The sequence below is a fragment of the Arachis stenosperma genome, chromosome 2 (genome assembly GCF_014773155.1).
Source record: "Arachis stenosperma cultivar V10309 chromosome 2, arast.V10309.gnm1.PFL2, whole genome shotgun sequence".
Lineage (NCBI taxonomy): Eukaryota > Viridiplantae > Streptophyta > Magnoliopsida > Fabales > Fabaceae > Arachis > Arachis stenosperma.
Genome location: NC_080378.1, coordinates 99,825,052 through 99,852,625, shown reverse-complemented (window position 1 = coordinate 99,852,625; position 27,574 = coordinate 99,825,052).

The window sequence follows — 27,574 nt, the reverse complement described above, 5'->3', positions numbered from 1 at the left end:
TAAAGGGCCCAAACAGAGGAACACGTCCCGAATCCAAGGGCAGCCCAAGCCCGTAGAGATTGAAGGTTGTGGTAGGCTTAGAGAAGGGGGGTTGAATCTATGCCTTCCTTTTAATTGCTGTTATTACCCTTTTGAAATACCTTTGCTATTTTGATTCTGTTCGATCTGAGCAGCGGAAATTTATGAGACAATTTATTTTTGTCTCATGAAAATCATAAAACAGAACACAGTAGAGAAGAGAAAAGCTAACACCAGCAAGTATCCTGGTTCGGTTGCCTTGTGCTATGCAACCTACATCCAGTCTCCTCCACAACTATGGAAGAATTTCACTATAGTTAACAATATTACATACACCAATAACACAGGATTGACCCAATCCTTTCACACTCAAGTTCTAACCTAACTTGACATTGGCTATGCTAATACCTAACTATACCTCTTAGTGCTAACCCAACTAAGAAAGGGATACCTTACAGGTACAAGATACAAGACATAGACATACCTAAAGAAATCAGAAAATAACTCTAGGCTTTTCTCTCAAGTGTATCTCTCAGCCTTTTTCCACTCATGGCTTTTTCTTAAGCTTTCTCACAAGAAATTACAGAAAGATAAACTTAGAAAAGTACATTACAATCAGTAAAACATGAAGGAGATTGACTTCATCAACAGCCTCTGTGCTATGCGAAAAACCAGATTAGCAAGCCTCTGATTCAGTTCTTCATACTGGCGGAATGCACCTTTGATTAGGTTACACTGTCCAGTTAGTTGAACTTCTTCAAAGAACTCTTCTCAGAACAAAACCTCAATTCACTGGTTTTCTCTCCTTGCTTCTGAATGAACAGCAAGCTTCTTTTCATCTCCTTGCATGTTCCTTGGTTCTTCTTCCAAGGTTAACACCTTGAGCCTTGAGCTTCACCAACCCACAAGCTCACTTTTTTTTTCTTCTTAAACATCAAAGTAGAACCTTTGCTTTTGACTTTTCCAACTTGACCGAAATCCATGAAAGAGTAACAGAAATTATCTTCCAATGGTCAATCAAATCTGAACCATAGAGATGCAACTTGGTCCCCAAGAATCTTTTGTGACCGTGGATTTGTAGCAGTGAAGAACAGAGATCAACTTTTCCTTTGAATGCCATTTTCGGATAGAGCAGAGAGTTGGGAAGAAAGGATGAATATCTTATGCATGCAAGATGAGATGGATTACCTTTCTTATGCTTGATTTAGCTTGAAGTTTCTGTTTTAGCTTCTGTGCTTCAAGCTTCAACTCTCTCTCTCTCTTGCTTCTTTGGTTACTAGCTTAGGGAGGAACCTTTTTCTCTCTTTCTCTTTCTTACTTTTCTGATGCCATGACTTGACTTGATTTGAGAGGAGAGGAACGTTGCACTTCAAGAGGGAGAAGACTTCAATCTTACAAAAGAAGCTTTGTGAGATAGATACGGGTTTGGATTTAATTTCCATTAAGCAACCCGGTTGGCCCATCAGATCCTTTGGCTTTTTTTCTTTTGGGCTGAGTTTGTTTATTTACCCATCAGTTTTGCTAAATTATTATTATACCATTTGGGCTGCTTAAAATGAACTTGGCCTGCAACATGAAATAAATAATTAGCAACATATACTTATTAACATTTAACACTAATTATTTATTTTACCCAAAAATAATGTTTGTCATCATTAATTAATTTAGTTAATTTCTTAACTCAACAATCTCCCCCTTGATGACAAACATGATTTAAGCAATAATCAAAAGGAATTGAGTTTGAGTAAGGTTTGGAAACTCCCTTTGATATTTGTCATTTGCTTTTATGTTGCTCCCCCTTTCCTTTTCAATATTAGCTCCCCCTGGATTTATGCTTTTCTTTTTGTCCCTGTTTCACATTGTACTTAAGGAAAGCACAATAAAGAGCTATGCACACTATATCTTGTATAAGGAATATCAAATGAGCAGCATCTCATAATCAGCCTAGTCATCAAGCTAATATCATCAGCATCAGTATTCAGCATGTAGAATTAAATTTTAGTGCAGCAATTAGACAAAAATTTCAAAAGAAATACTGATAGCTGCATCAATGCCAAGGAATTGCTTATCCTACTATTACTCCCCCTTTTGTCATCAAGGGTGGACGACTAGCCAGATCAACAAAAACATTAAAACAAATCCTGCAAGAAAGGTTAGATCACAGTTCAAAGTCCTAACTAAACCATCAATAGTGCAGTAGTATTTAGAGTGATTACAGTCATCCAAAATAAAACAGTTCAACAGTAGTAAAATAAAGAGTATTCATGAGACAAAAAGAGCAGCAGCAACAGTTTTCATGAGACAAAATCTAGGCATCAGAACCACTCCCCTCCGAAGCAGCTTCCTCTTTAACGTCAGTGGCAACGTCTTCATCATTTTGAAGGTTATCAATGAAGGTCATGAGCACAGCCACCCTATCCCTCGATTTCTTCAGAAAGTTCTCATGCTTGCTAGCTAGTTTCCTTTGTTCCTTGCTCATGGCAATGAAGTGATTTGATTGGGAGACAAACTCTTGAGCAACATCCTTAACCACATTTAGCAGAGCCAATTTCTTTCCAGTGCAGATGGATGTTCCCTCAGTGGAAGGAGCAGGAGAATCCTCAGGGACAAAATCATCATCTTCATCATCTAGGACAACTCTTTCAGATCTAGTGGGTCCTTTGTTCTGTTTCACTGAACCACCTCCCTTTAGATATGAATGTCTATTTTCATATTTCTCATTGGTCAAGTCAACACCAAAATACTCAAAAATACAAGTTAGAAACATGCCATAAGGAAGAGCTTTGTCCTTTTCACTTCTAACAGAATCAAACATGTATCTAACCATCAAATATGCAAATGAAATTTCAGTTTTGGTGTGAATGGCATATAAAACAAGAGTGTTAGTGTATGAAACCCTTTGATATGAACCACTTTGGGGAAGTATAATGTGGTTAACCATTCGGTGTAACTGAGCACGTTCATATCCTAGGGCTTTGTGTGTGGGTGTAATGCCATCTATTAAGGAGACATGTTCACAAATACTAGCCAGGGCATCATTGTAAGAAACACCAACTCCTTCATCCCACTTAACTGACGTGTAGGCACAAGGCCCAACATCAGTATACTTCAAAGCTTCACTGATGGTCTCATTGTTTAAAATGATATCTCGTCCCTTGACATACGAATGAGCAGTGCCTTCATGATAAGTCATGTTTGCATAAAACTCTTTGACCAACAAGGGATAAACAGGTTTTTTGATGTCAAAAAGGTGATCCCAGTCCAGAAAAATTAAGTTGTCAACAAAAGGAAAACCTTTTCTTTTCAAAGATGGCAAATTATCGAGAAATGAAGAGCATAGGGTACGATACTGGATGACTCCCTCATAAAAATCATTATTCATGGCAGATTTGAATCTATAGGGATTATAGTTTGAATGAGAGGTCAAAAAATGAGCTTTGTGATCAAAAGGTCCAATTTCTGGTTCTTTAACATTTTTGAGAGGGACTCGAGTGTTACCTCGTTGAGAGCGCATTGGAACCGACCTGGATTTGGATTGTGTTGGTTCGGGAATGGGTTCCTCAGTTGCCGGACGTTTGCCTTTGGAGGAACTAGGCTTTGCTGAACTCGGTTTTGAGGAGCTAGGCTTGGAAGGTGTGGCCTTTGGTGGTGGCGTCGGCTTGGCAGAGGCAGGAATCCTTGGAGTATTTTTGGTCCGAGCCATGGGGTCGCAGCGAGGAGGAGAGGTAGGAGGAGAAGGAGAAGGGGTAAAGGTCCGGTCTTGAGAGCGAGTGGAAGGCTTTGTGGGTAGCTTGTAAATCTTCTCACGAGGAGCCCTTTTTGCAATGGTTTTCTTCCTCATTTGGTTAGTTTCAATCTTTTGAGGGAAGAGAAGCAGTAAAGTGAGTGGGAAGAAATCGAAGAGTGTGTGGAGAAGTTATGGAGGGAAGAGAGGGAGTGTTGGTAATCGTACCCAAAAAGTGAATTTCTAAAACCATGCAACTGCATCACCATTTGAAAAGACTTGAAAAGACATGACCTCATAAAAGAAAGATTTTATTGGATTTTGAATTAAAAACATGAAATTAATTTTAAATTTTGAAAGACAACAAAAATTAAACTGAACCAAAGTCAAAAAAATAAGTTGGATTAAAAACCATTTCAGGCCACAAAATTTTTTTTAAAGAAAACTTAAACACACAAGTCATAAACAAAATAAACAAGCAAGAATGTAACATTCATATTGGGCCCAGATGTGGTTTGAATTAATGAAATACATAGGACAACTCAGATCTGAATTGAGGTTGACCCAGATTGATTTTTCACTAGCAATAAGCCCAAAACACGCTGACTTGAAGGAAGCGTTCATCACCTGCCCAGAATTGTCTCATACCTGTTCATGAGACAAAAAGCTCCAGCAAGTGCATCAGCATTTTTCAAAAAAAGAATCATAACTCAGAATTCCTAGACAAGTCCTAAGCATGCAGAATCTATCCTCAGCTAATGGTTTTGTAAAAATATCAGCTAATTGCTCCTCTGATTTAACAAATTAAATACAAATGTCCCCCTTTTGGACATGTTCTCTTATTGAGTGAAATTTCACTTCAATATGCTTAGTCCTAGAGTGCAAAACTGGATTTTTAAAAATATTAATGGCACTCATATTATCACACATCAGGGGTATATTTTCAGCCTTTAATTTGTAATCAGCGAGCTGTGTTTTTAACCATAAAAGCTGAGAACAACAAGAAGAAGCAGCTATATACTCAGCCTCTGCAGTGGATAAGGCCACTGTTGGTTGCTTCTTACTTGACCAAACATTTAAGGACTTTCCAAGGAAGCAACATAAACCAGAAGTGCTCCTTCTATCAACTCTATCACCAGCAAAATCTGCATCACAATAACCAACTGTAGAAAAATCATCAATCTTAGGATACCAAAGACCAAAATTGGATGTGCCGTGAACATATCTAATGATCCTTTTAACTGCAGAAAGATGTGACTCTTTAGGTTTGGATTGGAACCTAGAACACAATCCAACACTTTGCACAATATCGGGTCTAGAGGAAGTTAAGTACATAAGAGAACCAATCATTCCTCTATACCTAGTCTCATCAACATCTTTCTCAGTTTCTCCTTTATCTAATTTAGAACTAGAATGCATGGGAGTTCCTATGGGTTTGGCATTTTCCATACCAAATTTCTTAACTAATTCATTGGCATACTTTTCTTGATGAATGAAAATACCATTTTCAGTTTGTTTAATTTGCAGCCCAAGGAAAAAATTAAGTTCACCCATCATACTCATGTCAAATTCGCTTGTCATGAGTTTTCCAAATTCAGAACAAAGGAATTCATTGGCTGATCCAAAAATAATGTCATCAACATATATTTGGACTAGAATAAAAGAATCATTAGAGTTCTTGATGAATAGAGTTGTGTCAGTGGTGCCTCTTTGAAAACCATTTTTCAAAAGGAAGGAGCTAAGTCTCTCATACCAAGCTCTAGGAGCTTGTCTTAAACCATAGAGAACTTTAGATAGTTTAAAAACATGATTAAAATGTTCTTTATTTTCAAAACCAGGGGGCTGCTCCACATACACTTCTCTATCTATCACTCCATTCAAGAATGCACATTTCACATCCATTTGGTATAATTTAAAACCACAATATGCAGCATAAGCTAAGAGAAGTCTTATGGCTTCCATTCGGGCAACAGGGGCAAAGGATTCATCAAAGTCTATTCCTTCTTCTTGGTCATATCATTGTGCCACTAGCCTTGCCTTGTTTCTTGCAATGTTAACATCTTCTTCCAACTTGTTCCGGAATATCCACTTGGTGCCGGTCACTTTCTTTCCACTAGGCCTTGGAACCAAAGTCCATACTTTGTTCTTATCAAACTCAAGAAGCTCATCCTCCATAGCTTTAACCCAAGAAGGGTCACTAAGTGCTTCCTTGACGTTTTGAGGCTCTATTTGTGAAATAAGGGCAATGTTTGAACCTTCATTAGCCTTTCTAGTGGAAGACCTTGTTTGCACTCCATGAGAGACGTCCCTAATGACAAATTCCTCAGGATAATTCTTCAAGAATCTCCATTCACGAGGTTTGGTGGACTTGGAGACAGATTCAGTCACCAAGGGAGTCTGGGCGCTGCTGGCAGCAGAATTTCCTTCAGATTCATGAGACAAAATGAAATTGTCTCTTGAATTTTCAACACTTGCTATTTCTGGTTCAGCTTGTCTAGAATTTTCTTTTCCATGATTTTGAGCAGCTTCATCATCCTTTTGAGTTTGATTTCCTGCATCACCATCTTCCAGAATGCTTTGCACCAAGTTAGTATCACAAAATGTAACATGTATGGACTCTTCAATAATTCTAGCATCTTGATGATAAACCCTATATGCTTTACTAGTTGTGGAATATCCTACAAACAAACACTCATAAGCCTTTGGTTCAAATTTTCCCAAATTTTTTTTGTTATTTAAAATAAAACATTTGCATCCAAAGATGTGCAAGTAATCTATGTTTGGTGGGTAGCCTTTCCAAAGTTCATAAGGAGTTTTCTTCAAAAATTTCCTTATGATTGTTCTATTTAAAATGTGGCAAGCTGTGTTAACCGCTTCAGCCCAAAGGAATTTTGGAACATTACTCTCACAAAGCATAGCTCTTGTCATCTCTTGTATGCTTCTATTTCTTCTTTCCGCAACACCATTTTGTTGTGGTGTTCTTGGACAAGAGAAGTTGTGAGATATTCCAAATTTCTCACAAAAGATTTCAAACAAATTATTTTCAAATTCAGTTCCATGATCACTTCTTATAGAAGAGATTTTCAAATCCTTTTCATTTTGAATTTTCTTGCAAAAAGGTTCAAAGGCCGAAAAGGCTTCATTTTTGTGTGCAAGAAATAAAACCCAACCAAACCTAGTATAGTCATCCACAATTACTAAACCATAATGTTTACCACCTAGGCTTTGAGTTCTTGTTGGACCAAATAAATCAATGTGTAGCAACTCAAGTGGTCTTTTAGTAGAAATGTCTTCCTTAGGTTTAAAAGAACTTTTTGTTTGTTTTCCCATTTGGCAAGCATCACAAGTGATGTCTTTGTCAAACTTTATCAAAGGAAGACCTCTAACTAATTCTTTCCTTACAAGTTTATTTATTTGAAACATACTTGCATGGCCCAATCTCTTGTGCCACAACCACTTTTCAGATTCTTTAGAGTGAAGACAAGCTACATTTTGATCCTTCAGTTCATCAAGAGTAAGTCCATACATATTATTGAAACTCTTGGCAACAAACATCACTTCATTTGTCTTTTCATTAACAACACAGCATTCAAATCTTTTGAAAACAAGTAAATATCCTAAATCACACAGCTGACTTATACTCAAAAGATTGTGCTTTAAACCACAAACCAAAAGCACATCATCAATGAAAGTAGATTGCTCATTACCTACTTTTCCAACAGCAATGATTTTACCTTTACCATCATCTCCAAAGGTCACAAAACCTCCATCATACTTATTTAGTTTGATGAAGTAGGTTGACCTTCCAGTCATGTGCCTTGAACATCCACTATCCATGTACCACATGTCCTTTTTGTTCTTGGATGCTAGGCAAATCTGCATGATGAGTTTCAGGTAGCCTTAGGTATCCAAATTAATTTGGATCCTTTGAAGTTAATCCATCTTGGCTGTCCAAGTGCATTGAAATCACAAACAACATTGTAGACTTTGTTTCCTACAACTCTCTTTTCAATGAAGCATTGTGCATATGAGTGACCAAATTTCTTTCAATTAACACAATGATTTTCTGGTGTGTGTTGCTGAAACTGAAATGAGTTATATTGCTTGAAATGATTAAATTTTTGAAATTTTCTGATTTTTGGAGGAGGTACATTTCTTTTGACAAACTGATTTTTATTAAAGTTATTTCTCCTTGCAAAAGCATCTTCACCAGAATTTTTTTGAATATTTTTACCTTTCGAAAATGAGATTTTGTTGTAAAAAGATGGTTTCTTGAAAGCAGCCTCATTTTTTGAAATGTAGCCCAAACCTGGCCGGTTTGAACTCGAACCAGTTCTTGGTGAAGGCTCAGCTTCATTTGTGTATTCTTCATCAGATTTTTCTTCACAAGTTGAAACATATCCGATACCTGATTTGTTTGGTATGGATTTGGTATTTGATGAAGAGGCCACAAATTTCATAGAGGAAGTGTTGGAAACTGCATCTTCCTTGGCTATGTAACCTAAACCAGATTTTTCAAACAATGGTCTTTGACTTGCAAGTAATTTGTCCAAGTTACTAGAACCTTGAGCAAATTTTGCCAAGTCACCATTCAGCCTTTTAATCATATCATTTAATCTTTCATTTTCAGTAATTAACGCATGAGAAGGATCCATAATGTGCTTTCCTTTTAATTTTTCAAGTTTAGATTTTAGAAATCTGTTTTCTTCAATGATGTCCAAAGCACATTCAGTTTCCTTTACTTTTTCTTTTAAAAAATTATTTTCAGCTCTTAACACATCTCTTTCAGATTTACATTCATTATATTTGTCAAGCAGTTTTGATGTATTTAAAGTGAGATCATCAATAATAGCATGCAAGTCCTCAATAGTCAAATCGTAATAGTTTACCTCATCAAGATTGTTATTTCCAGCCATGAAGCAGTCTTTGTCATCTCCTTCAGATTCTTCTTCTTCATTTGAGTCATTTTCAAGATCTTCCCAAGCTGCCATGAGTACTCTCTTCCTTTCCTTCTTTCCTTTGTCCTCCTTTTTGCCATGAGTTCTTGGGACCACTCACAACGATCTTCCATAAGTTGTAGTCTATGGATTGGATGAAGATCCTTATCCTTTCTTTCCAGTAGGAATAGTTCTTTCCGTTGAAAAAAGGTGGCCGGTTGTTTGACTGGCCTTCAGTGAGGGTGTAGGCAATTGTGGTTGTGCCCAGATTGTTTGTCATTGGATCTTTGCTCCAAGCGGTTAAGCTTGATACTTGAGACCTTTGCTTTTGATACCAATTGAAGGTTGTGGTAGGCTTAGAGAAGGGGGGTTGAATCTATGCCTTCCTTTTAATTATTGTTATTACCCTTTTGAAATACCTTTGCTATTTTGATTCTGTTCGATCTGAGCAGTGGAAATTTATGAGACAATTTATTTTTGTCTCATGAAAATCATAAAACAGAACACAGCAGAGAAGAGAAAAGCTAACACCAGCAAGTATCCTGGTTCGGTTGCCTTGTGCTATGCAACCTACATCCAGTCTCCTCCACAACTATGGAAGAATTTCACTATAGTTAATAATATTACATACACCAATAACACAGGATTGACCCAATCCTTTCACACTCAAGTTCTAACCTAACTTGACATTGGCTATGCTAATACCTAACTATACCTCTTAGTGCTAACCCAACTAAGAAAGGGATACCTTACAGGTACAAGATACAAGACATAGACATACCTAAAGAAATCAGAAAATAACTCTAGGCTTTTCTCTCAAGTGTATCTCTCAGCCTTTTTTCACTCATGGTTTTTTCTTAAGCTTTCTCACAATGCATTTTCTCACAAGAAATTACAGAAAGATAAACTTAAAAAAGTACATTACAATCAGTAAAACATGAAGGAGATTGACTTAATCAACAGCCTCTGTGCTATGCGAAAAACCAGATTAGCAAGCCTCTGATTCAGTTCTTCATACTGGCGGAATGCACCTTTGATTAGGTTACACTGTCCAGTTAGTTGAACTTCTTCAAAGAGCTCTTCTCAGAACAAAACCTCAATTCACTGGTTTTCTCTCCTTGCTTCTGAATGAACAGCAAGCTTCTTTTTATCTCCTTGCATGTTCCTTGGTTTTTCTTCCAAGGTCAACACCTTGAGCCTTGAGCTTCACCAACCCACAAGCTCACTTTTTTTTTCTTCTTAAACATCAAAGTAGAACCTTTGCTTCTGACTTTTTCAACTTGACCGAAAGCCATGAAGGAGTAACATAAATTTTCTTCCAATGGCCAATCAAATCTGAACCATAGAGATGCAACTTGGTCCCCAAGAATCTCTTGTGACCGTGGATTTGTAGCAGTGAAGAACAGAGATCAACTTTTCCTTTGAATGCCATTTTCGGATAGAGCAAAGAGTTGGGAAGAAAGGATGAAGATCTGATGCATGCAAGATGAGATGGATTACCTTTCTTACGCTTGATTTAGCTTGGAGTTTCTGTTTTAGCTTCTGTGCTTCAAGCTTCAACTCTCTCTCTCTTGCTTCTTTGGTTACTAGCTTAGGGAGGAACCTTTTTCTCTCTTTCTCTTTCTTACTTTTCTGATGCCATGATTTGACTTGATTTGAGAGGAGAGGAACGTTGCACTTCAAGAGGGAGAAGACTTCAATCTTACAAAAGAAGCTTTGAGAGATGGATACGGGTTTGAATTGAATTTCCATTAAGCAACCCGGTTGGCCCATCAGATCCTTTGACTTTGTTTCTTTTGGGCTGAGTTTGTTTATTTACCCATCAGTTTTGCTAAATTATTATTATACCATTTGGGCTGCTTAAAATGAACTTGGCCTGCAACATGAATAAATAATTAGCACCATATACTTATTAACATTTAACATTAATTATTTATTTTGCCCAAAAATAATGTTTGTCATCATTAATTAATTTAGTTAATTTCTTAACTCAACAGAGATAAAGACGGTTCCCTTGAAGATAAGATGACCTCACTCAAAAGATAAAAGATAAAGATAAGATAACTAACTTATCTTATCTAAGAAGGTCACTCTACACTATTATAAATATGCTGGAGCACCCAGGTATAACTCATACTCTGATTCTACTCAATACTTGCTTAATACCTTTGATAACTTAAGCATCGGAGTCCCTTGCAGGTACCCCCCACCCTCCGGGGACGAAGGATCAGCACCATCACCAAGTCGGACACAACAGCCCAGACCAGCACAGAAGATCTCGTCCGAGATCGACCTACAGTTACAGATAAACCCCCGGAACACTTTCTAAATCACGAACTTTTTAATATTCTATTTTTAACCTTAATATTTTATAAAATTACATTTGGAACCCTCGCATATTATCATATTTATAAAAATAATCCTGTATTTATTATGAAATACACACTTTTATCCCCCATACTTTATTTATTATCCAAAATACTCAAAAAGTTATATAATTACAAATTGTACCTCAATTGTTGTATACAAATATAATTTTATTCTTCAAAAATAAAGTTTAAATATTAATCTTCTTCTTATTTCAAAACCGAAACCCTTAGCCCTTCACTTTTAAAATATTACTTGTATTTTAATCTTTTTTCGAGATTTTCAGTTACCGATTCTTCACATCTTTTAATTTAATCTTTCAACTACTAAATCTCTTCAATTTCCTCAAAATGCCACATCACAACAGTCACAAAACCTTTAAAACAACCATAGCTGAGCTGTTCTTCATAGCCAAACTAGCAAATCACAGGCAAAAATAATAATTCAACATAAATTCATTCAAACTCAAACAATAATCAGCCAAATCAATATTCACTTATCAAACTCATATTTAATTATTATAAAGTTACCAAATCCTACCTCCGTGTATAAATCACAACAATGAAATCTTTGGAAAAGCTTTTTGACCGAACTGTTGAAAAAGAAAACGTTAAGAATCGTCTGTAGCTCTTAAAATTTTAATTGACAGAACTCAAGAAATAGAAGAATTACGTATGTCATTGTCAATTTTTATCGAACAAAAATAATGTCAACGTATAGAGAAAAAGAATACAAACACTTTTATTTGATTAGATCTTTTATCGAAATTATAAATCGTAAGAAATCGAAATCGAAAGTTTTGAGGGTTTCACTGTTTCCTTTCTCTCTATCCCACGATCATTTCTCTCTGTTTTCTTTCAATATTGGTTGGGGTCCAAGAGGAAAGAATGAATATTAGACGGTGAAGGATAATGAATGGTGACAAGGTGTCACAATTATTAAGTAAATGAACATATAACCATTATATATGTATCTATGCATGAAAGCCACGTTTAGCTTTAATTTCCTTATCTCTCATTCTTTCTTTACTATATATATATATGTATATTTTTGCGGCCTGGCCCAGGCAACTTGCGGGTCGACCCGACCCATCGAGTACCCGACCCGAACGGTCGGCCATGCGTGATCCACTATGCGACCCGGACACGCGTCCTTGACAGCTCTCCATAGCAGCTGCAGGGAAGCTTCGAGGAAAGTGGGCCTGTCTTTGTAGGGCCCACCTCTGACACGGTATAAATGGGGAAGGACATGCCCTTCCCCCAAGGTACGTCACCTTTCCTCCTATCATTTTCCCTGCCTGCACATTATCTGACTAGGGCGTTGGAGTGTCCTTGCAGGTGGCACCCCCCTCTTTTTATTTCACAACGGGAGCTCGTCCACACGGTAAATCCGAGCCCAGTACGACCGCAATCGAGGCGTTCTCACACCTTCCAATCACCAACCGACCTGTCCGGCAACCGACCACCGAACATTGGCACCGTCTGTGGGGACGCCTTAATGGACGTTGTGCCGGGTCCCGGAGACCAAGGCCAAGGAGCCGGAGCAGAAGGGGCGGCCTCCGTCGCCTCGCTAAGAGGACGACAAAGGTCCCCCCGACAACACACTGAACAGCACACAAGGACGCGACCCTTTGGAGGAACAGGCGGCGACAGCGCCATAATAATGCAGGAGCTACGCCACAGGGTCCAGAACCTGGAACGACAACTGGCCGAACAGGAGCGCGACGGGCGAACCACCGATCCCAGTTACACACCATCCCATGAAAGCCAAGAGAGGGACTCCCACCGAAGCCGATTACGACGCGCCTCCGCATCCCGAACGGAAGCGGAAAGCACGCGTGAAGAATCCCCGATTCCGAGGAGACGACATGACACGATCATCTACTCCCGAGGTAGGGAAACGCGCTGCACAGCACGAGATCGCGAGGACGAGGAAGGGAGGTCCGAGAAGACACGACAACCCGTGATAATGGGCGCTACCCCATTCCACCGATCCATTCTAGAAGTCCGGTTGCCGAAGCACTTCGACAAACCAACGGACATGAGGTATGATGGAACTCATGACCCCCTAGAACACCTCACGGCCTTCGAAGCGAGGATGAATCTAGAGGGAGTAGGGGACGAGGTGAGGTGCCGAGCCTTCCCGGTAACCTTAGCGGGACCCGCGATCAGATGGTTCAACGGCCTACCGCAGGGGTCCATCCACGGGTTCTCGGACATCAGTCGTGCATTCCTAGCCCAGTTTACGACGCGAATAGCAAAGGCAAAGCACCCAATCAACCTTCTGGGGGTAACCCAGAGACAGGGAGAGTCGACTAGGAAATACCTGGACCGGTTCAACGACGAATGCTTGGAAATTGACGGCCTAACCGATTCGGTGGCCAGCCTTTGCCTGACGAACGGCCTCCTCAACGAAAACTTTCGAAAACACCTTACCACGAAGCCAGTTTGGACGATGCACGAGATCCAGACGATAGCCAAAGAGTATATAAACGACGAGGAAGTCAGCCGAGTCATGGCTGCCAATAAACGGCAGTCCGGCTACAACCAATCTCGGCAGCAGGGTAACGGAGAAAGATTGAAGGAACAAACCAGGGAGGAAGCGCCAAGCAAGACACCCAGGTCGTTTCCCCGGGTCAGAAAATTTGCCAACTACACCCCGCTCACTCTCCCCATCATGGAAGTTTATCAACAAATAGCCGAGAAGGGAATCCTGCCGAAGCCCCGACCACTCAAGGACCGTACGGGAGGAAACAAGAACTTCTATTGTGACTACCACAAGGGTTACGGTCACCAAACACAGGACTGCTTTGACCTGAAGGATGCATTAGAACAAGCAATAAGGGAAGGCAAACTAGCAGCGTTCTCTCATCTTATCAGAGAGCCGAGGAGACGCTATCGCAACCAAGATGAAGAAGGCAAAACCCGTTCGGCAAAACGGCGACAAGAGCCAGAAGATAGAGACCATGGCCTCACTGTGGTAAACGTGGTGACAGCCAAAAACACCGCGCCAAAATCCCGATCGGCGCACAAAAAAGATGCAAAGGTCTTGGTGGTCTTCTTCTCGTTGGTGCGAAACTCTAAAAAGCCTCCATCCATTTCTTTCGGCCCGGAAGACCAATGGTTCGACGATGCCCCGGAAAATCCTCCCATGGTCATTACGGCCAGAGTGGGAACCGGCCTCGTCAAGCGCATCCTTGTCGACACAGGGTCTGATTCAAACATCATGTTCCGCAACGTATTTGACGCACTGGGGCTAAGGGACGCCGATCTGACGACTCACCAACACGGGGTCATCGGATTGGGCGACCACTTCATCAAACCTGGCGGAGTAATATCCCTACCGATCTCAGTAGGACAAACCCAAGGTCGAAGGTCGGTAATGGCCGAGTTCATGATCCTCCGAGATTCCACCGCCTACAATATCATCTTGGGAAGGAAGACGATAAACGACGTTGAAGCGATAATCAACACGAAGCTGCTAGTCATGAAGTTCGTTACTGATGATGGATCTATAGGGTCCATAAGAGGGGATCTCGAGACGGCGGTCGCCTGCGACAACGCCAGCCTCTCCCTAAGGAAGAAATCAAAAGAGGCGTCCGGCGTGTTCCTGGCTGACCTGGACGCCAGAGTAGACGACAAACCCAGACCGGAACCGGAAGGGGACCTGGAAAAATTCATGATCGGCGACACGGAGGAGAAATTCACGTTCATCAACAAGAACCTCCCACATGAGTTAAAGGAGCCCTTGGTCGAAATGATAAGGGCCAATGGGGATCTGTTTGCCTGGACACCTGCCGACATGCCAGGCATAGACCCGAAGATCATGTCACACCATCTGGCCGTCAGATCGGAAGCACGCCCGGTAGCACAACGGAGGAGAAAAATGTCGACAGAAAGGGCAGAGGAGGTGGCCAGGCAGACGGCCAGCCTCCTTGAAGCAAGTTTCATACGAGAAGTAGACTACTCGACGTGGCTCTCGAACGTAGTTCTAGTGAAAAAATACAACGGCAAGTGGAGAATCTGTGTAGACTACTCTGACCTTAACAAGGCATGCCCTAAGGATTGTTTTCCCCTCCCTAACATAGACGCGCTCGTCGACGCTGCGGCGGGCTACCGGTACCTAAGCTTCATGGACGCCTACTCCGGTTACAACCAAATACCGATGCACCGTCCAGATGAAGACAAGACAGCGTTCATAACGCCGGGGGAAACCTTCTGCTACAAGGTGATGCCGTTCGGCTTGAAAAACGCAGGGGCAACATATCAGAGGCTGATAAACAAGATATTCCACGACCTTATAGGCAGGACAGTGGAAGTCTATGTTGACGACATCCTCGCAAAAAGAATGCGACCCGACGACCTCCTTAAGGATCTGGCAAATGTATTCGCCTCTCTCCGGCAGCACGGCATGAGACTGAATCCACTCAAATGCGCCTTCGCCATGGAGGCCGGCAAGTTCCTAGGATTTATGATAACTCAGAGAGGGGTAGAAGCCAACCCGGAGAAATGCCAAGCGATACTCCAGATGAAGAGCCCAAGCTGTATCAAGGACGTCCAAAGGTTGGCGGGACGGCTGACCTCATTATCCCGGTTTCTCGAGGCATCGGCAACAAAGGCCCTACCATTCTTTAACCTCATGAAGAAAGGGATGGCGTTCGAGTGGACGCCCGCATGTGAGGAAGCCTTTCGGCACTTCAAGGAAATCCTGGCGACTCCATCTGTGCTCGGGAAGCCGAAGGACGGGGAGCCGCTATACCTATACCTCGCCATAACAGGAGAAGCCCTGGCCGCAGTTCTGGTGCGGGAAGAAGGGAAGGCTTAACAACCAGTCTATTTCATAAGCAGAGCCCTACAAGGGGCAGAGTTAAGATACAGCAAACTGGAAAAGCTAGCTCTAGCACTCTTGACCTCCTCACGAAGGCTAAAGCAATACTTCCAAAGTTACTAGGTTGTCGTAAGAACGGACCAAGGAATCCGACAAGTACTCCAAAAACCCGACTTGGCGGGAAGAATGACGACTTGGTCCATCGAACTCTCCCAATACGACATACGATACGAACCCCGGCAAGCCATCAAGGCGCAGGCAATGGCAGATTTTCTGGTAGAAGTAACGGGGGATCCAACCGAAGAGACAACCACACGGTGGAAGCTCCACGTGGACGGAGCCTCCAACCAGACATTTGGGGGCGCCGGGATCATCCTGGAAAGCCTGGTTGGGGTAGTATACGAGCAGTCGATCAGGTTTGAATTTCCCATTTCGAACAACCAGGCAGAATACGAAGCCCTTATAGGGGGCTTAACCCTAGCAGCGGAAGTCGGAGCAACAAAGCTGGAAATATGCAGCGATTCTCAGGTCGTCACCTCCCAGGTAAACGGGAGCTACCAAGCCAAAGACTCGTTATTACAAAAGTACTTGGAAAGAGTCAAAAACTTAAGCCAAAAATTTGAGGAGGTCACGGTCCACCACGTTCCTAGAGAAAGGAACACACGGGCAGATCTCCTATCAAAGTTGGCCAGCACTAAACCAGGAGAAGGCAACCGGTCTCTCATCCAAGGCATGACGAAAGAGCCAGCGGTCACCTTGCACGTGTCAAGGCTGGGCTCTTCATGGCTAGACCCCATCACCAGCTTCCTAGAAAATGGCAAACTCCCTGACGACGAAAAGGACGCGGCGAAACTGAGAAGGGAAGCAGCCAAATACGCGGTCATCCAAAGACAGCTATTCAAGAAAGCACTCAACCATCCCCTGCTGAAGTGCTTACATCCCGACCAAACGGACTACGTCCTTAGGGAAGTCCACGAAGGCTGCTGCGGACACCACATAGGAGGTAGGGCCCTGGCAAGAAAATTAATTCGAGCCGGATACTACTGGCCGTCAATGATGGCAGACTCCAAGGAGTTCGTAAAAAAATGTGTGAAGTGTCAAGAGAACGCCAATTTCCACAGGGCACCGGCCTCCGAGTTAAGCCTGTTAACGTCCTCCCGGCCATTCTCTCAATGGGGAGTCGACCTTTTGGGACCCTTCCCAGTCGGTCCCGGGCAAGTCAAATACCTCATAGTCGCCATTGATTACTACACCAAATGGATAGAAGCCGAACCGCTGGCTAGCATATCCTCATCCAATTGCAAGAAATTCATGTGGAGGCAGGTGATAACACGATTCGGGATTCCAGAAGTCGTCATCTCGGACAACGGCACGCAGTTTACCGACAAGAAGTTCACGGAATTCCTCACCGGCCTGGGTATAAGACAGAGGTTCTCCTCGGTAGAGCACCCCCAGACAAACGGACAGGTGGAGTCCGCGAACAAGATTATCCTTTTAGGGCTGAAGAAGCGATTGGATAATAAAAAGGGTGCTTGGGCCGATGAATTAGCCTCGGTCCTCGGGTCTTACCGAACAACCGAACAGTCCTCCACCAAGGAGACTCCTTTCCGACTAACATATGGGTTAGAGGCGGTAATACCCGTAGAGATCGGGGAACCGAGCCCCCGGTTACTTTTGAAAGGAGTAGAGGAAGCCGTGGAAAAGGACCTGATAGATGAAGCCAGAGAAAGGGCCCATTTGACAGAGATAGCGCTAAAACAAAGAATGGCCCTACGCTACAACACCAAAGTGCTCAAAAGGGAATTCGAGCCGAACGATCTCGTCCTAAGGCGAAACGACATCGGCCTACCGACCCCTGGAGCAGGCAAGCTGGCGGCAAACTAGGAAGGCCCCTATAGAATCAAAGAAGCAATGGGTAAAGGCGCTTTCAAGTTAGAGAGGCTAAATGGTAAGGAAGTCCCAAGAACATGGAACGCGAACAACTTGAGAAGGTTCTACTCCTGACACGCGGGGCGATACGCCGACCAATCGAGCTAAGTGGTTAAGATGCGGATTTAAACTTTCCATTATGACCTATGGGTCCCTAATGCAATTACCGAATAAGATATACTTGCGCAAATTTTCTCTTTTGTTTTTTTCTTTTCCAGACAACACGCTCTGTCACAACCCGGCAACGATGCACGGCCCCGGGACTGATCACCCCGGGAGCCCGTCAAATACCGCGATAACAAACGACTACGCAAAAAGGCCACGACTCGTTAATATAAACGGCAACTATAAACCAATAACGGTTAATAGAAACGATAGCACAACCAGACAAATAAGAAAGAGTTAACTACGTTAAAACGGGCAAACGACTAAATAGTCAAATTGTTCACAAGCCAAAATAAAACGGCTAAACTACAAAAGTTTTAGACAGAGGGTTCATTTCTTGGGAACGTCAACAATCTTGCCGTCTTTGATGACCTTGAAGACACCGATCGCCGACGTGTCAAACTCGGGAGCAACAATTTTAACCTGGGCTTTGAGGGCCTCTTCGGTCGCCAAAATCGCACCCTTCCCTTGCTTGACGACGTCTTTATACTTTGCTTTCCATGTTGCCAGTTCGGCCTCCGCGATTTGCTTCTCTTTCTCGATTTCGGCCACCCGTTTCTGTGCCGCGCCGACCTGACTCTTGATGAGCGGATAATTTATACACTTTTTGGCATTGTTTTTAGTATGTTTTTAGTATGATCTAGTTAGTTTTTAGTACATTTTTATTAGTTTTTAGTTAAAATTCACTTTTCTGGACTTTACTATGAGTTTGTGTGTTTTTCTGTGATTTCAGGTATTTTCTGGCTGAAATTGAGGGATCTGAGCAAAAATCTGATCCAGAGACTCAAAAGGACTGCAGATGCTGTTGGATTCTGACCTCCCTGCACTCGAAGTGGATTTTCTGGAGCTACAGAAGCCCAATTGGCGCGCTCTCAACGGCGTTGGAAAGTAGACATCCTGGGCTTTCCAGCAATATATAATAGTCCATACTTTGCCCAAGATTTGATGGCCCAAACCGGCGTTCAAAGTCACCTCAAGAAATTCCAGCGTTAAACGCCGGAACTGGCACCTAATTGGGAGTTAAACGCCCAAACTGGCACTAAAGCTGGCGTTTAACTCCAAGGGGAGTCTCTACACGAAAAAGCTTCATTGCTCAGCCCAAGCACACACCAAGTGGGCCCGGAAGTGGATTTTTATGTCATTTACTCATCTATGTACTAGTTTTCTATAAGTAGGACCTTTTACTATTGTATGGAAACATCTAGGACTTTTGGTAGCTATCTTTGTTTTTATGCTATCTTAGACCTTTGGGAGGCTGGCCATTCGGCCATGCCTAGACCTTGTTCTTATGTATTTTCAACGGTGGAGTTTCTACACACCATAGATTAAGGTGTGGAGCTCTGCTGTACCTCGAGTATTAATGCAATTACTATTGTTCTTCCATTCAATTCCACTTGTTCTTTGTCCAAGATATCACTTGTTCTTCAACATGATGAAGGTGATGATTGACGCCCATCACCATTCTCACCCATGAACAAGGTGACTGACAACCATTCTTGTTCTACAAGCATCTGAGGCTTAGTGAATATCTCTTGGATTCCTGATTGCACGATGCATGGTTGATCGCCTGACAACCGAGTGCTCGCCTGACAAACGAGCCAACCATTCCGTGAGATCAGAGTCTTCGTGGTATAGGCAAGAACTGATGGCGGCATTCAAGAGAATCCGGAAGGTCTAACCTTGTCTGTGGTATTCTGAGTAGGATTCAATGACTGAATGACTGTGACGTGCTTCAAACCTGTAACCTACTGGGCGTTAGTGACAGACGCAAAAGAGTGATTCTATTCCGGTAGGGGAGGGAACCAAACCGGTGATTGGCAGTACTGTGACAGAGTGCATGCATTAGCTTTCACTGCGCGGATGGGAGGTAGCTGCTGACAACAGTGAAACCCTACATGAGCTTGCCATGGAAAGGAGTAAGAAGGATTGGATGAAGGCAGTAGGAAAGCAGAGAGACGGAAGGGAAGGCATCTTCATACACTTGTCTGAAGCTCTTACACCAATGATATACATAAGTATCACTATCTTTATCTTTATATTATTTTCGTTCATCATCATATACATTTGAGTTTGCCTGACTAAGATTTACAAGATGACCATAGCTTGCTTCAATGCTAACAATCTCCGTGGGATCGACCCTTACTCACGTAAGGTATTACTTGGACGACCCAGTGCACATGCTGGTTAGTTGTGCGAAGTTGTGTAATGCCATGGTATTGAGCTACCACGTTTTTGGAGCCATTACCATGGATTTTGAGAGTTGTGAAAAGTATTGTTCACAATTTCGCGCACCAACTCTCCAAAGCCATTTCGCGCTCGACGAGACGTGAAACCGTGGCGTCCGACTCTTCCAGTTTCTTCTCAGCGGTAGTGGCCTTCTTTTCGGCAGCGGTAGCTTTCTTCTCGGCGGTGTCAAGCTTCTCTTCGGATTGGGTCAACTGCTCCCGGAGAGTCTCAACTTCACTTTTGAGCTCGTTATTGGCCTTCCCAGCAGACTCCAACCTCCTGCGGAAGGACTCCATCCCAGACAGTTCGAACTCGGCTTTCCGAGCTATCACTGCGCCGCGTAAGAGGGTACGGTACATCCACCTCGCCTGCCCGGCAAGTGATGACTCATGAAAGTACTCTTCAGTACCGGGAATCAGCTGGGCATCTATAAAGTTCCCGGCATCAAAATTCCTTTCCATTACAGTAAGGACCCCCTCAGGACTGGACGACGCCTTCCTCTTCCTCTTGAAGCTAGGGACCTCTTCCACCTCGTCTTCGGCATCGGGGTTAGACGTCGAACCCCCAGTGCTGATCACCTCACGGAAAGGGGAAGAATGAACCGCCTTGTCGCCTTCGATCGCGGCACCTTGAGCCGAGGTGCCGATCTCGTCGACCGCAGCCCCTTGCTCGGAAGCAGCCTTGTCCTCCGGAGGAGCAGCAGGCTTCTCAGCAGCAGATTTCTCATTACCTTCCTCGTCATCACTTGCACACAAGAAGGTTTGGAATAAGTTAGGGAGACCCGTTACCTCGGCAGACATCCCCACTGTAAAAAAGAGAGAGAGAGGAAGTGAAGTCGGTTAGTCGCAACAAATTATTAACAAAAGCAAGAAGAGGCAAAAACAAGCAGAGGCTTCTCACAAATATAATTACGACCGGCCTCCCGATCACCCATAAGGAGGTGAGGATTCACATGATTCCTCCCAAAGACTGCCATCAACACGTCGGCAATCTTCCTATCCACCGCAGACATGCCCTTGTAAGTCACCTTGACGAAGGCATTGAACCCTGCCCCGAAGCTCCAATAGGTCGGGATAAGGCGTACCCCCTCCAACGACAACCAAAAGGGATGACGACCTTTGACAGGGCGGACCTTGAAATATTTGTCCTTAAATCCGTGATAGGAGTCCTCAAACAAACCAAAAATCCTCCGACCTTGGGCAGACCGGAAGGACATGAACCCCTTTTTATGTTTCCCCTCCTTCGAAGGGTTTGTAAGATTGAAGAAGAAAAGAAAAACATCTACAGACACCGGCAGATCAAGGTATTCACAAACCATCTCGAAACAGCGGATTGAGGCCCAGCTGTTCGGATGCAACTGCGACGGTGCCACGAAAACCCGACCTAAAAGCGCCATTTGGAAGGCGGAAAACGGAATGCGAACCCCAACTTGAGTAAACAAGGATTTGTAGAACCAAATCCAGTCGGCAACTCGGGGATGGTTGAAATTGATCTCGTACAATCGCTCGTGAGGAGCCAGGATAAAGACGTCATAATTGGCTTCCTCATCGGTTCCTCCACACAAGTACTCGGCTTGTCGGAACTCGGTGAGCTCCTCCTCGCCCATTTGGTTAGGCGAGTCCTTCACATCGGAAACGACCCAAGCGTAGGGATCGTACGCCGCGGGAGAAGGGGAAGCCCGGGAGGTCGTGCGAGTCATACCTACATGGGGGGACCATCCAGTCAGTCTAAGAGATCGGTTGCTCAGGCCGAATGCAGACACTACCCCCACTACTCCCCAACTAAGGCCAAACACAATTAAAACGCGAAAAGTCCAGGGAAAAACCTACCCTGGAATGGTACCCCCCTAACACATCTAACCACAATTGAAAGGCTACGCAACAACAACAAAAACCAGGCAACAAGCATGCAAGAACAAAGCATAAAAGGAAAAGAGTTCAAGAATTACCTGAATTAGTGGAAGGAGGATGACACTGCAGATAAGAAAGGATGCAAGGGGGGAGATGTGCGAGGGCACCACAATGAGATGTTCTGAAATTTGGGAGCAAGGAGAAGGCAGAAATGGGAGGTATGAAGAAATGCAGAAGTATAAAACTGGTTGTTTAAAAACGGTCTTCCAGGAAGCGCGAAAAACCTGGGGGCAGAACGGTCTTTGCAAACAGGGTTTTTCACCCCATTATGAGCATTCAATGCTCGGCGCAAGGAACGATGCGATGAAACGGTTGCTTAGGCAACCAAGGGACACGCGCGTTGGGGGCATATTCCTCCCACGAGCGGCCGACCTGACGAGAACAAATGAGATGCGAGACGACACGCCATTGGTAGCTCCCACGACGACCACTGGCGCGTGGGGGCACTGTTGCGGCCTGGGCCAGGCAACTTGCGGGTCGACCCGACCCATCGAGTACCCGACCCGAACGGTCGGCCATGCGTGATCCACTATGCGACCCGGACACGCGTCCTTGACAGCTCTCCATAGCAGCTGCAGGGAAGCTTCGAGGAAAGTGGGCCTGTCTTTGTAGGGCCCACCTCTGACACGGTATAAATGGGGAAGGACCTGCCCTTCCCCCAAGGTACGTCACCTTTCCTCCTATCATTTTCCCCGCCTGCACATTATCTGACTAGGGCGTCGGAGTGTCCTTGCAGGTGGCACCCCCCTCTTTTCATTTCACAACGGGAGCTCGTCCACACGGTAAATCCGAGCCCAGTACGATCGCAATCGAGGCGTTCTCACCCCTTCCAATCACCAACCGACCTGTCCGGCAACCGACCACCGAACATATATATATATAATATCTTGGCCGAAGAATAAAAACTATAATAATAATAATAATAATAATAATAATAATAATAATAATAATAATAATAATAATAATAATAATAATAATAATAATAATAAATTTAAATTTTTTATTAAAATAATTTTTAATAAATAATACAAATTAATAGAATAAGTTATAATTAAATTAAATTTTAATAATTATAAAATTTTAATTAATTATTTTTAGTAAAATAATTTTTTTAAAAACAAAATTTTAACAAATATATTAATTTATAGATAACTAATTATTTAATTTTCAAAAATAAAAAGTATTACAATACACATATACTTTTGAGTAATATAAATTTAAGTAAAAAACACATGAATTTAAATTACTAAAAAGAGATCAATTTATGTTACTGAAAACTATATATTTTTTAACACTTGTTGGCTTTTAATTTTTTTTAAAAAACTTAAATTTATGTGTTAAAATTTAATATTCTTTTATTTAATTTGATCTTTTTAATATAATAAATAATTTATATTATAAAAAAATAGTAATAATAAACAAAATACATACTAATTCAAGAACATACAATAAAAATTATACAAAGTCAAATAAAAAAATAACAAAAATTTCATAAAAAATGTATAAATAAAAATAATTAAAGAATATGTAAACCCCACTCATTCTTTTTCATAAGCTATATTATCTTTTTTCCGAATTTTTTTTGTCTCACGAAATTTCATCACCGTACAATGATGGCTCTTGAGAATATACTGTGCCTTTGATATTTTATATAAATTGTGGCAGGCTTTTGAGTCTTACTCATTGTGAATAAATTGTTCCTGCCTACTATATTTTATGCTAAAAATATGTAAATTTGCTTAGCCTGAGAAGATTTACATTTATTTAGTGAAATTTAAACATAAATTTGTCCCATCCTATGATATTTATCGTTCAAATTTAAAATATAAACTCTTAGTACGGTTTATATAATAATAAAAAAATAAAATTTACATAGCAAAAATTAATTTAGAAGAATCTGAGAATTTTAAATTCTCTTTAATATAGTTAACTAAAAAATGTCCTAATTTAGATTCTTAGTCGGCAATTTTCTGTTCGTCAATTTTTGGCGCCGTTGTCGGAGAGTTGCAACAGTGTGCTAATTTATTGATTGGTGTAAATAATTTTTATTTTACATAATTGCATTTTTTCTTTTTATATTTTGTTACCATGAGCTATATGTTTCTTTCATTGAATGACACGATCATTACCGGATCCGAGCTTAGCCGCATTTGATCTTGAGATTAAAAGAACTATTTCACGTATTAGGCAAGTTTGGCGTCGGTTATTCTCTGAGAGTTGTGAAGGGGTTGTATCCAATTCACTAGTTTTATCTAAGAACGGGTTTGACGAGTCATTCGAGGAAGAAAGTAGTTCCTCTCCAGTTAATCTTATTGACGCTTATTCTCTTGATTTGAGTGCAGGTACTATGGCAGAGGCTAAGAGGATCATGCTGAAGGAAGTGGGAGCTCCAGATTTACACTGCAACCATATCAAGCGCGTCATTCGAACTTGGGTGCAGACTTCGAATTGAAGACTGCTTTGATCAATTTACTACCCAAGTTCCATGGCTTATTTGCTCAAGAGCCAATTAAGCACCTTAGGAATTTTTAGACAGCGTGCTCAACAACTAGGCAGCATGGTGCTGATGAGATTGCCGTCTGGCTATACGCCTTCCCATTTTCTCTGGAGAAAAAGGTAAAGGAGTGGTTCTACACTCAACCGGAAGCTGTTTTTACTAATTGGGACTTGCTAAGAAGGGAGTTCCTAGACAAATACTTTCCAGCAGAGGTTACTGATAGGCTGAGGAAGGAGATTTCCTGTATCATTCAAGGTGAAGCAGAGACTCTTTATGAGTAATAGGAATGCTTCAAGAATCTCCTAGATTCATGTCCCCACCACAAGATTGACCAGTTGGTGTTGATTAGCTATTTTAGCCAAGGCATGAAGTCTGGAGACAAGAATTTATTAGATGCTGCAAGTAATGGCTCTTTGACGAAGTACAAGACGACGATAGAAGTGTGGCAACTGATCATCGATCTAACTAAGTCTACCCGAACTACAAATCAAAGGATTCATCGCCCCAAGGCTATTGCAAAAGCTTCTTCTAGTAGTTAGACCGCTGCTCTCACTAAGACTCTAGGAGAGATAACCAACATACTAAAGCAGCTCCAGCTGAATCAACAACAACCTCCACCTCCTCCACGGCAACAGTGTCAACAGATAGTCCCCTAGAGAGTGTGTGGAATATGCACTTGCTATTCACACTACACTGATGAATGTCCTCAACTCCAATAAGAAGACAATACCTTGGCGGCTACCCATAATTTCTACGACCATCCGAGTCAAGGATACTATCAGCAAGGTGGTAATTTTAGCCAAGGAGGTAACTACAATCAAGGTTGGCAGGACAACTCCAATCAAGGTTGGAGAAATAATTCTAACCAAGGATGGAGGGACAATTACAACCTGGGAGGCAGAGACAACGGTGGCAATCAAAGGTGGAATAACAACAACAACTATCAGCAGAACCGAAATCAACAGAATCCTCCATACAGAGCACCTCACCAAAGACAAGCCCAATATTCCCAAGCACCTCAATTCAACCAACTACAAGCCCCTCAAATCACCTACCCTACCCCTTCCTCTAACCAAGATGAAACACTACGTTCTATCCTTCAAGGGTAAAAAGAGTTTCAGAATTCACTTATCTCTAGCCTTACCGGCCTTAACTCTACTCTGCAAGCTCTCATATCCCGAATGGAGCCGCCCTCTACCCCCAATAATCAACCTCAAACTCCAATGCACTTCCTTCTTAACCTTTACCCAACCCAAAGGTGGAATCAACGCAATCACTTTGAGGTCCGGAAATACACTACGAGAGAGGAGTCCAGAGGAGCCGAGCTAAAGCAAAGATGTCCAACTTGAGGATGTTGTTAAGGTAGAAGAGGTTGACGAAGAGAAGGAGGTACAAGATGTGGTTGAAGGAAAAGCCGCTCAACAACGGAATGGAGTGCCTAAGGAAGATAGTGATGTGCAAGACACCATCCCCATCCCTTTTCCACAACTTGCTAGGAGAACAAAGAAGCAAGTGGAGCTAGACTCCAAAATAGTAAAAATTTTCAAAAAGGTTGAGGTAACTATTTCCCTTTTTGATGCTATTCAATAAGTACCTAAATATTCTAAGTTTCTAAAAGATTTGTTCATGCATAAGGATAAAATTAATGAATTAGAAACTATTCCTTTAGGTAGCTTTATTTCTGCTTTAATGGGTGCCATATCAGAAAAAGGTGGGGATCCTGGTCCATGCATGGTTACTTACATTATAGGGGGTGTACAATTTATTGACTGCATGTGTGATTTAGGTGCATGTGTGAGTATTATGCCATTATCTGTATATGATGTCTTGAGGCTCCCACCCTTGAAAAGATTGACAGCACATTTTGTTTTGGCAGATAAAAGCATAATTTCAATTGTTGGCATTGCGGAGGACGTACTGGTGACCATCAAGGGGCTGACATTTTCCATCGACTTCTACATTCTAGAGATGCCCACTAGTGACTCCGGGAGACCTTCGTCCATCTTGCTTGGAAGGCCATTTCTAAAAACTTCGAAGTTCAAGCTGGATGCCTTCTCAGGAACGTATTCTTTTGAGATAGATGGCAAAGCAGTAAGCTTCAACCTTGATGAAGCCATGAAGCACCCACCAGAAGACCACTCCATCTTCCAGTGCAACATTATTGATGAGATTGTAGTTGAGGTTCACCAAAAGACAGTAGAAGAGATAACCATGGAGCAAGATGCAAGTGTGGAGAAGCCCTCTGAGTACATAGAAGACGCCTTGCCACCTGCAGTGATTCCAGATGATCAAGTGCCCAGCCATGAACAAAAAATAGAGTTGAAGCCCCTTCCACACCACCTCAAGTATGCTTATCTTGAGGACAATCAGAAGCTCCCAATTATTATTGCAAAGGAACTCACTTCCCAACAAGAGGAGCAGCTGCTTAGTGTGCTGAGAAGACACAAGAAAGCAATTGGGTGGAGTTTGGCGGATATAGTAGGTATCAGCCCTCAGGTTTGCGAGCACCGGATATTTCTAGAGGAGGGAGCAAGGCCTATTCGTCAACCTCAAAGGTGGCTGAACCCCACCATTTTAGAAGTGATAAAGAAAGCAGTAACCAGACTACTAGAAGCTGACATCATTTATACAATCTCGGATAGTGAATGGGTAAGCCCAGTACAGGTAGTCCGAAAGAAGTCTGGCGTTACCACAGTGAAGAATGAGCACGGAGAACTCATGGCTACTAGAGTGCAAAATTCCTAGAGGGTGTGCATAGACTATAGGCATCTGAACCAGGCCACTCGCAAGGATCACTACCCACTGCCTTTCATCGATCAAATGCTTGATCGCCTGTTAGGTAAATCGCACTATTATTTTCTAGATGGTTATACATGATATTTTCAAATTCATATAGCTCCTGAAGATCAGGAGAAAACTACTTTTACATATCCTTTTGGAACGTACGCATATAAGAGGATGCCTTTTGGCTTAT